The sequence below is a fragment of the Patiria miniata genome, unplaced genomic scaffold (assembly GCF_015706575.1).
Source record: "Patiria miniata isolate m_02_andy unplaced genomic scaffold, ASM1570657v1 HiC_scaffold_10, whole genome shotgun sequence".
Taxonomy (NCBI): Eukaryota; Metazoa; Echinodermata; class Asteroidea; order Valvatida; family Asterinidae; genus Patiria; species Patiria miniata.
In genome coordinates, this window is record NW_024037048.1 from 13,045,561 (window position 1) to 13,057,551 (window position 11,991).

The 11,991-nt window shown below is 40.3% G+C and overlaps 1 long non-coding RNA gene across 1 annotated transcript; it reads right to left on the reverse strand.

Annotated features, from left to right (window-relative positions):
- Nucleotides 1-5,968: 5,968 nt before the first annotated feature.
- Nucleotides 5,969-9,345, reverse strand: LOC119738502. The gene is made up of 2 exons (XR_005272463.1): nt 9,058-9,345; nt 5,969-6,763 (listed from the first exon to the last, which is right to left on the reverse strand). It is a non-coding gene; the product is annotated as an uncharacterized LOC119738502 (long non-coding RNA).
- Between the last annotated feature and the right edge of the window lie 2,646 nt (nt 9,346-11,991).

Here is an 11,991-nt window from a genome sequence, read left to right on the forward strand (position 1 = left end):
CCGGTAACCCGCAGGTGGAATACATCATCCGTGTCATGAAGAAGTGGGCCAAGGACAACAGGGTACCAGTTTCCTGAGGTGGTCCCTATCCTATAGTCTTGAGATTGTTTAAATTTGTACATTCCAAAAACCCCTGCTTGCAAAGGGATTTTCCAAAAATATAATATTGGAACAATACTGTTGATTAAGAGCATAGAGCTATATTAAATTACTTAAGTGCTAACTCGATGTACAAAGTCAGTAATGCCTAACGGACGCATCCATGTTTGTACACAAACATGGATGTGTTCTATGGTTCTATGGAGAACTGACTAGAAATATTGTATGTATTTTGTACGTCTATTTGCATATCTGCGTTTGTATTCCATACCAGTGCGTTATCGAAGCCAATACGCCCAAAACCGAAGTGCACTATCAGCAACTGAGCGTGTCATTTTGCTCTACGCAAACAGCGACGGTGTTCGCTGCAGATGCTTTTTGCCAGGACGTTTTTTTAAGTGTCATGACGCGGTTAAGTTGGTTGCGTATGTTCTACTTGCGCATTGCATCTAGAGTACACTTTCAAAATCATCCATCTAGTTACATTATGTTCTACAAACACGCACATGAATTCAAATGTCTGCGCCCAGGACGATTCAAAGTGTCTTTAATGAGCTGTCCAACCATATGTAATTGCCTTTTTAAGGATAAATAAAGTATTTTGAATTGAATTGAATTGAATTGAAAGTGTGTCAGGGCGCAAGATAAAGAAGCTAGCTAGTACTCTAGTAATTTAATATAGCTCTATGATTAAGAGTGATTTGTTCTTCACATTGGGAAATTTGCCTTGGAATATTATAAGGTGGTTATAATATGCAGGAGAAAACAACAGTTCTGGAGAGAGGCTAGTCTCTCATGGCATAAACAAAGTAGGCTTGCCTAGTTAAGCTGGACTCTGTGACTCAGTCAGTGACTCAGTCAACAACTCAGTGACTCGATCAGCGACTCAGTGTTTGAGTCAGATTCAGTCAGTGACTCGGTCAGTGACTCGGTCAGTGACTCGGTCAGTGACTCGGTCAGTGACTCGGTCAGTGACTCGGTCAGTGACTCGGTCAGTGACTCGGTCAGTGACTCGGTCAGTGACTCGGTCAGTGACTCTCTCAGTGACTCGGTCAGTCAGTGGCTCAGTCAGTAACTCAGTTACTCGGTTGGTGACTCGGTCAGTGACTCGGTCGGACAGTCAGTCAGGTAGCATTAAAATGTTCATATCATAATTATAAAGGTTCACGTCATAAATAAAAAGACAACTCAATTTGCAAGTTTGTTGTCTTGGAGTTTCTGGGGCCTGTTTAGAGACAACCCAACGGCATGAGAATGGGCCAGGAATGGTTATTCAAGGAGGGGGGTAGTTATCTGTACGTAATGTAATTATGCTAATTAATGGTTTATATTGATATGAATATACATGTTCAAGTTTTCAGAGCACGTTTGTCAGGTAATTAGGGTGTAAGGTCCAGAAGGCATGAAACAAATTGAAAATAAGTGATTTGAACTGGGCCCAATTTCATAGCGCTGCTTAGCACACAATTTCTGCCAGCAGAGCTTCTCCATCTATCTATCACATTGTCAATACTATATTTTTGTCATGTACAATATTGGGAAAGAATGTTGCAACCTGATGCTGCTTTTTCTTCATATCATCTCAATGAAGTCATTCATTGCAAAAATGATGACTATGATAAAACATGAATCTGGGACTGAGAAATACTTAAGAGAACACTTTCTTGACGCTCCATAGACTTTGCACACAACCGCTGAAGTGGCGTCAGGTTGCAACATTCTTTTCCAATATTGTGTGATATTCTGACTTCATTTCTTTATTTCATCTGTAAAAACATTAAATGTTATACTGCCTTTCTTTAAAGGGAAGATACAAGATTTGCAAATATCACAAAACGAAATGATCAAATTATCGCAAAATACCTTACTGGATTGTTGGGGAATGACAGTCTAAAGCATCCTGTAAAATTGTGGCTCCTGATGTGCTGACAGTTTTAAGAAAAATGGTACTTTTCCAACGCTGGTCGGCCAACCAGCATTGGAGAAAACTGGCTATTTTTCAAAAATTGCTCCCAATTTTTTTATAATTAGTTATTCCGCATTTTCTTTGCAATTGATTACACACGTACAAGTCTGCTAGACTGATTCTCTGACCTTACAATTCCCCAAAGTCTATTAATTGCTCCGTTTTATCTTATAAGTGGGGTCACCAGACTGCAAATACATGATTGGTTTTCTTGACTTTTCCAGCATCTACAAGCCCAAATGTGAAAAAGTCATTTTAACGATATTTGCTATAACATACTAATCATCCAAATTCATTTATTTCTGAAAATTGCAGCAAAAGCAAATGTTGTAGTTGTACATTCCCTTTAAGTCCCGCGATAAATCTTATCTTGCAGTGTAAATATTGTGTAGGTGAATTTTAAAAGTAAATGTGTACTTAAAATATTGTTGAAATGCTGTGCATAGTTCTTTGAATGAAGGGATATTAAATCATCACAATAAATAAAAGTGAAAAAAAATACCTGTTTGTTATTGTTTTGTTTGTTTTCTTGGTAGTTTGTTTGGGATTCTGAAAACAAAACTTCAGTTTATTTAAAAGATAAGTTCAGTTTGGGCTATAAAAAGTTGGGAAGGTAAGAAAAAAAGAATAAAATGATTATGGTGGGCCGGGACTCGAACCTGAGTCGCCTGATTGAGAGTCCTACGCCGGTCCACAAGACCATTAACGCACTCAAATGTTATACTAGTTCTGCTTAATTACAATTGTAAGATAGGCTTATCGTGGCTTTTCACGTTGACGCCCATGCACGCTTAGACGTAAAACACAGTTTGACGATGTAAAACATTCGTTTGATTTTGGGTGTAGCTGTTCTTATTGATCTAAATTTAATTGGAAAAGGGTAAAGGGTGTCAACTGAACTAAAATCCTGAAATTCAATGAAATAAAACTCGTACAATCCTTGCTTTCAGTACGAAACACACGTGTTCAACGGATGCAGAGAAGCCTATTTCTTTTGTTAAATTCCTTTGTTGAATCTTGCGTTAACAATAAAATGTTTCCATTGAGGGAAAAGGATTAAACGCCGCGATCTTTATTCACGCTTGAGTGCATCTGAATGGGGAATATTGAAGCGGAAAATCACGATTTACAGCACTTAGGCAGCATTTTATCCCACACAATGATACTTTTTGAAGAGGAAATTGCATACTGAATACAACTGTAGTTTCAAAATTCAAAAATTCGCCGTATTTAAAAAGTCGAGGTAATTGTTTTGGAAAACTTTCACTAAAAATTTCCTCATCCTAACGTAGGCGGCGCTATATTTATATTTCATTCTCAGTGCGCGCATTGTTAGCGCGATAGCCGCCGCCCGATCTGTGTATCACCCGTTTACCCAATCTTATCCTAGCTCACAATTTCAATTTATCTCACGAATAAAAGTTGAATAGGTCTACAACTAAAACAATAGACAATTAAGGTCTGTGAAAAAAAATGCAATCAGAATAAAAGTCAACTTTAATGGAACAAAAGAGACGCGTATAAGGATATTAATAAAAGGGCCCCGGTATACCCATGAAGCAAGAGGGGGCGGGAATAGACCGCTTGCAGACGCGATCGATAAGGGTACACACCGGTAAATCGATCCGCCAAGCTCATGAATAAAAGTTATACCCTCAAAATATTCTATATTAGAGAGTTCTGAGCGCCGTAAAATTGGGGAATTGAAGAGATATGGTAGTGAACCTCTGGCCCGGACTTGGGGCTTCCAATTCTGAGCATTTTGGATGATATTGGGCTCGAAAGTGGCGCTATTTTGCCATGTTGTGGAGGGATCGTTTTTCAAGATGGCTACTTTTCCGCTTTGGGGAAAATAGGGGTCGTCTTCTTTGCGTGATAATATCTCGAAAAGTCAATGGTCAACCCACCATAAATTGAAAAGAAATTGAAAGATGACACATTGATCATCATTTTTCTGTGCAGCTTGAATACCTGTGAGAGTTTTGAGTATTTTTAAAAGAATTTTGAAGTATGGGCATTTAGCACTAGTGTCTATGGGAGTTTATTTGCAGGTATGCACCCATAATTGACGCGCAAAGGTGCGCGACGCCATGTTGTGGGACAAAATGTGCGTGGATAGATATACGCTTGTCCCACAACATGGCGTCGCGCGCCTTCGCGCGTCGATTATCGAACGCATATGCAAGCGGTCTATTTGTTTTGTCGTGTGAGATGGGGGGAGGGGGGAACAAGCGAAATATTTTTACTAAAAGTCGTAAGTGGAAAAATGTTTTTAAAAAAGGGTTATAAACCGTACATGTATACATAATAGGCAGCCAGCCCCGCCCCCATCCCTTGCAATGCCATACACACACGATAATGCGCTAGCCAACTCTGGATACGGTGCACGTGCGAAAATGAAATATATATAGCGCCGCCTACGTTCGGATGAGGAAAGTTTCAGTGAAATTTTTCCAAAAAAATTACCTCGACTTTTTAAATACGGCGAAGTTTTGAATTTTGAAACTACCGTTGTATTTAGTATGCAATTTCCTCTCCAAAAAGTATCATTATTTGGGATAAAATGCTGCCGAAGTGCTGTAATTCGTGATTTTCCGCTTCAATATTCCCCATTCAGATGCACTCAAGCGTGAAAAAAGATCGCGGCGTTTAATCCTTTTCCCTCAATGGAAACATTTTATTGTTAACGCAAGATTCAACAAAGGAAATTAACAAAAGAAATAGGCTTCTCTGCATCCGTTGAACACGTGTGTTTCGTACTGAAACCAAGGATTGTCGAGTTTTATTCCATGGAATTTCTGGATTTCAGTTCAGTTGACACCCTTTATCCTTTTCCACATAAATTTAGATCAACTTGAACAGCTACACCCAAAATCAAACGAGTGATTTACATCGTCAGACTGTGTTTTACGTCTAAGCGTGCATGGGCGTGTACGTGAAAAGCCGCGATAAGTCTATCTTACAGTTATAATTAAAAAGAACTAGAAGTGCATTTGAGCGCGTTAATGGTCTGCTGGAACGGCGTAAGACTCCCAATCTGGCGACTCGGGTTCGAATCCCACCATGATTATATTATTACTTAATTTTCTCCTTCTTTTTTTCCCCAAAAATAAATTTGGTGAACTTATCTTTAAAAAAAATGAAGTTTTGTTTTCAGAATCAAATACTTCAAAAATATAAACACTAAAATTGTAAGTTATATTCTTCTCTCTCTTTTTTATTTTTAAAAATATTATTTAATCCTCCATCCATGATGGGATCAAGAAATTGAAAACTATAGAAGAGACAAGTTTGGAATTTTTTTTCTGAAAATGATTTTCATTTTAATTCTTTCAACAGCGTTTAAAACTTTACACGTATATGAAACTTAACACATAGTTGTCACTGACTGTGTTATTATTGAAATAGTTGAAGAGCATTTTATTGCAAAAATGAAACATATGTTAAGGGTAGATATAACATTTGCAAGCATAAAAAAACGACATGGTCAAATTTTCACGAAGCACTTCACTTGATTGTTAGGGAATGACACAAAAGCTTAGCATCCTGTAAAATCATGGCTCCTGGTGTGCTGACATTTTCAAGAAAAATTGTATTTTTCCAACACTGGTTAGCCAACCAGCAGTGGAAAAAAAATGGCTATAAAAACAGTTCCTAATTTTTCATATTTAGTTATTTCGCGTTATCGTTGCAATTGAATTACACAATGGTGAAAGGGTACAAGCCTTCTAGACTTATTCTCTGACCTTACAATTCCCCAAAGTCTACAAATTGCTCTGCTTCATCTTAAGTGGTTCGGGGAACCAGACTACATGAACATGATTGGTTTTCTTGGTTTTCCAGCATATACAAGCCCAAAACGTGAAACAAGTCATTTGAACAATATTTGCTATAACATAATAATCCTCCAAATCCATTTATTTTTGAAAATTGCAGCAAAGGCAAATGTTGTACATTCCATTTAACCAAAATATTTCACGCATGTCAGTACTGCATGCGTACAGTTAAAAAAAAACAATGATAAGGACTAGTAACTGGGTTTTGGCATTTAAGATGACTAATTGTCCAAAATCAACAAATTATATTGTTTTCCAATTACCAATTTTCTATCTATTTCTTATTTTAACAGAAGAAAACAACTCTTTTGTTCTGTTTTGGGACATTTACAACCCTCAGAACAAGTAGCATTTAATTTGGTAGCTTTTCCATGCAAACAGGTCCCCTTCCCTACTGAGTACACGAGACTGTTTGCCTACATTATCATTTCTGACAGGGATATCGGGAACCAGTTTTCCCTACAAGAACTGACATATTCTAGGGCTACATATAATGACAATCTAAGTATATTACATAACCAAATATGGGCCAAAATTGTTGTTCTCATGCAAAAGTGCATAATTTTGTATTGTTAGAATATACAGCAATAAAGAACTTTTCTTGGGGGTCGGAGTCTCAGTAATTGCTCAGACTGTGGTTATAAAAAAATATAAATTTCATGTATGTCGACGCCTACCAAGGAATTAGGATTACTGAAATATACTGAAATAACAGCTAACATTGACCCAGGATCGCATGGACCAACAAAGGGCATGAAAACGACTCTTCTCAACTGTTCTCAGACTTTAATTTAAAATTATATCCAAGTGAGAGATATTGAGGCTGTGTTCAATCGATGGGTACGATGCACCCATACCCAACCTTGCATCATTCAATGACTGTTTATTGCCTGCAAGCAAGTAACTGAAAACTTGGTAAAAGGAATTACATGGAGCACAATATTTGAGTGAATAACCAAACCACATTACTCTGAGTTACTAAACATGCAAAACAATCTAAACCAAATGGATGTTTATTGAAGGCAGGACCAGTCCAATCCAGTCCAGGATCTGCAATCCAGTATCCTAACTGGTTCAGCATCTGCAATCCAGTATCCTACCTGGTTCAGCATCTGCAATCCACTCCTAACTGGTTCAGCATCTGCAATCCAGTATCCTAACAGGTTCAGCATCTGCAATCCAGTATCCTAACTGGTTCAGCATCTGCAATCCAGTATCCTAACTGGTGCAGCATCTGCAATCCAGTATCCTAACAGGTTCAGCATCTGCAATCCAGTATCCTAACTGGTTCAGCATCTGCAATCCAGTATCTTAACTGTTTCATCATCTGCAATCCAGTATCATAACTAGTTCATCATCTGCAATCCGGTATCCTAACTGTTTCATCATCTGCAATCCAGTATCATAACTAGTTCATCATCTGCAATCCGGTATCCTAACAGGTTCAGCATCTGCAATCCAGTATCCTAACTGGTTCAGCATCTGCAATCCAGTATCCTAACTGGTTCAGCATATGCAATCCAGTATCCTAACTGGTTCAGCATCTGCAATCCAGTATCCTAACAGGTTCAGCATCTGCAATTCAGTATCCTAACAGGTTCAGCATCTGCAATCCAGTATCCTAACTGGTGCAGCATCTGCAATCCAGTATCCTAACTGGTTCAGCATCTGCAATCCAGTATCCTACCTGGTTCAGCATCTGCAATCCACTCCTAACTGGTTCAGCATCTGCAATCCAGTATCCTAACAGGTTCAGCATCTGCAATCCAGTATCCTAACTGGTTCAGCATCTGCAATCCAGTATCCTAACTGGTTCAGCATCTGCAATCCAGTATCCTAACTGGTTCAGCATATGCAATCCAGTATCCTAACTGGTTCAGCATCTGCAATCCAGTATCCTAACAGGTTCAGCATCTGCAATCCAGTATCCTAACTGGTTCAGCATATGCAATCCAGTATCCTAACTGGTTCAGCATCTGCAATCCAGTATCCTAACTGGTTCAGCATCTGCAATCCAGTATCCTAACAGGTTCAGCATCTGCAATTCAGTATCCTAACAGGTTCAGCATCTGCAATCCAGTATCCTAACTGGTGCAGCATCTGCAATCCAGTATCCTAACTGGTTCAGCATCTGCAATCCAGTATCCTACCTGGTTCAGCATCTGCAATCCACTCCTAACTGGTTCAGCATCTGCAATCCAGTATCCTAACAGGTTCAGCATCTGCAATCCAGTATCCTAACTGGTTCAGCATCTGCAATCCAGTATCCTAACTGGTTCAGCATCTGCAATCCAGTATCCTAACTGGTTCAGCATATGCAATCCAGTATCCTAACTGGTTCAGCATCTGCAATCCAGTATCCTAACAGGTTCAGCATCTGCAATCCGGTATCCTAACAGGTTCAGCATCTGCAATCCAGTATCCTAACTGGTGCAGCATCTGCAATCCAGTATCCTAACAGGTTCAGCATCTGCAATCCAGTATCCTAACTGGTTCAGCATCTGCAATCCAGTATCTTAACTGTTTCATCATCTGCAATCCAGTATCATAACTAGTTCATCATCTGCAATCCGGTATCCTAACAGGTTCAGCATCTGCAATCCAGTATCCTAACTGGTTCAGCATCTGCAATCCAGTATCCTAACTGGTTCAGCATATGCAATCCAGTATCCTAACTGGTTCAGCATCTGCAATCCAGTATCCTAACAGGTTCAGCATCTGCAATTCAGTATCCTAACAGGTTCAGCATCTGCAATCCAGTATCCTAACTGGTGCAGCATCTGCAATCCAGTATCCTAACAGGTTCAGCATCTGCAATCCAGTATCCTAACTGTTTCATCATCTGCAATCCAGTATCATAACTAGTTCATCATCTGCAATCCAGTATCCTAACTGGTTCATCATCTGCAATCCAGTATCCTAACAGGTGCAGCATCTGCAATCCAGTATCCTAACTGGTTCAGCATCTGCAATCCAGTATCCTAACAGGTTCAGCATCTGCAATCCAGTATCCTAACTGGTTCAGCATCTGCAATCCATGCAGTATCCTAACTGGTTCAGCATCTGCAATCCAGTATCCTAACTGGTTCAGCATCTGCAATCCATGCAGTATCCTAACTGTTCAATCGATGGGTACGATGCACCCATACCCACAACCTTGCATCATTCAATGACTGTTTATTGCCTGCAAGCAAGTAACTGAAAACTTGGTAAAAGGAATTACATGGAGCACAATATTTGAGTGAATAACCAAACCACATTACTCTGAGTTACTAAACATGCAAAACAATCTAAACCAAATGGAAGTTTATTGAAGGCAGGACCAGTCCAATCCAGTCCAGGATCTGCAATCCAGTATCCTAACTGGTTCAGCATCTGCAATCCAGTATCCTACCTGGTTCAGCATCTGCAATCCACTCCTAACTGGTTCAGCATCTGCAATCCAGTATCCTAACAGGTTCAGCATCTGCAATCCAGTATCCTAACTGGTTCAGCATCTGCAATCCAGTATCCTAACTGGTGCAGCATCTGCAATCCAGTATCCTAACAGGTTCAGCATCTGCAATCCAGTATCCTAACTGGTTCAGCATCTGCAATCCAGTATCTTAACTGTTTCATCATCTGCAATCCAGTATCATAACTAGTTCATCATCTGCAATCCGGTATCCTAACTGTTTCATCATCTGCAATCCAGTATCATAACTAGTTCATCATCTGCAATCCGGTATCCTAACAGGTTCAGCATCTGCAATCCAGTATCCTAACTGGTTCAGCATCTGCAATCCAGTATCCTAACTGGTTCAGCATATGCAATCCAGTATCCTAACTGGTTCAGCATCTGCAATCCAGTATCCTAACAGGTTCAGCATCTGCAATTCAGTATCCTAACAGGTTCAGCATCTGCAATCCAGTATCCTAACTGGTGCAGCATCTGCAATCCAGTATCCTAACTGGTTCAGCATCTGCAATCCAGTATCCTACCTGGTTCAGCATCTGCAATCCACTCCTAACTGGTTCAGCATCTGCAATCCAGTATCCTAACTGGTTCAGCATCTGCAATCCAGTATCCTAACTGGTTCAGCATCTGCAATCCAGTATCCTAACTGGTTCAGCATCTGCAATCCATGCAGTATCCTAACTGGTTCAGCATCTGCAATCCAGTATCCTAACTGGTTCAGCATCTGCAATCCATGCAGTATCCTAACTGTTCAATCGATGGGTACGATGCACCCATACCCACAACCTTGCATCATTCAATGACTGTTTATTGCCTGCAAGCAAGTAACTGAAAACTTGGTAAAAGGAATTACATGGAGCACAATATTTGAGTGAATAACCAAACCACATTACTCTGAGTTACTAAACATGCAAAACAATCTAAACCAAATGGAAGTTTATTGAAGGCAGGACCAGTCCAATCCAGTCCAGGATCTGCAATCCAGTATCCTAACTGGTTCAGCATCTGCAATCCAGTATCCTACCTGGTTCAGCATCTGCAATCCACTCCTAACTGGTTCAGCATCTGCAATCCAGTATCCTAACAGGTTCAGCATCTGCAATCCAGTATCCTAACTGGTTCAGCATCTGCAATCCAGTATCCTAACTGGTGCAGCATCTGCAATCCAGTATCCTAACAGGTTCAGCATCTGCAATCCAGTATCCTAACTGGTTCAGCATCTGCAATCCAGTATCTTAACTGTTTCATCATCTGCAATCCAGTATCATAACTAGTTCATCATCTGCAATCCGGTATCCTAACTGTTTCATCATCTGCAATCCAGTATCATAACTAGTTCATCATCTGCAATCCGGTATCCTAACAGGTTCAGCATCTGCAATCCAGTATCCTAACTGGTTCAGCATCTGCAATCCAGTATCCTAACTGGTTCAGCATATGCAATCCAGTATCCTAACTGGTTCAGCATCTGCAATCCAGTATCCTAACAGGTTCAGCATCTGCAATTCAGTATCCTAACAGGTTCAGCATCTGCAATCCAGTATCCTAACTGGTGCAGCATCTGCAATCCAGTATCCTAACTGGTTCAGCATCTGCAATCCAGTATCCTACCTGGTTCAGCATCTGCAATCCACTCCTAACTGGTTCAGCATCTGCAATCCAGTATCCTAACTGGTTCAGCATCTGCAATCCAGTATCCTAACTGGTTCAGCATCTGCAATCCAGTATCCTAACTGGTTCAGCATCTGCAATCCAGTATCCTAACTGGTTCAGCATATGCAATCCAGTATCCTAACTGGTTCAGCATCTGCAATCCAGTATCCTAACAGGTTCAGCATCTGCAATCCGGTATCCTAACAGGTTCAGCATCTGCAATCCAGTATCCTAACTGGTGCAGCATCTGCAATCCAGTATCCTAACAGGTTCAGCATCTGCAATCCAGTATCCTAACTGGTTCAGCATCTGCAATCCAGTATCTTAACTGTTTCATCATCTGCAATCCAGTATCATAACTAGTTCATCATCTGCAATCCGGTATCCTAACAGGTTCAGCATCTGCAATCCAGTATCCTAACTGGTTCAGCATCTGCAATCCAGTATCCTAACTGGTTCAGCATATGCAATCCAGTATCCTAACTGGTTCAGCATCTGCAATCCAGTATCCTAACAGGTTCAGCATCTGCAATTCAGTATCCTAACAGGTTCAGCATCTGCAATCCAGTATCCTAACTGGTGCAGCATCTGCAATCCAGTATCCTAACAGGTTCAGCATCTGCAATCCAGTATCCTAACTGTTTCATCATCTGCAATCCAGTATCATAACTAGTTTATCATCTGCAATCCAGTATCCTAACTGGTTCATCATCTGCAATCCAGTATCCTAATAGGTGCAGCATCTGCAATCCAGTATCCTAACTGGTTCAGCATCTGCAATCCAGTATCCTAACAGGTTCAGCATCTGCAATCCAGTATCCTAACTGGTTCAGCATCTGCAATCCATGCAGTATCCTAACTGGTTCAGCATCTGCAATCCAGTATCCTAACTGGTTCAGCATCTGCAATCCATGCAGTATCCTAACTGTTCAATCGATGGGTACGATGCACCCATACCCAACCTTGCATCATTCAATGAC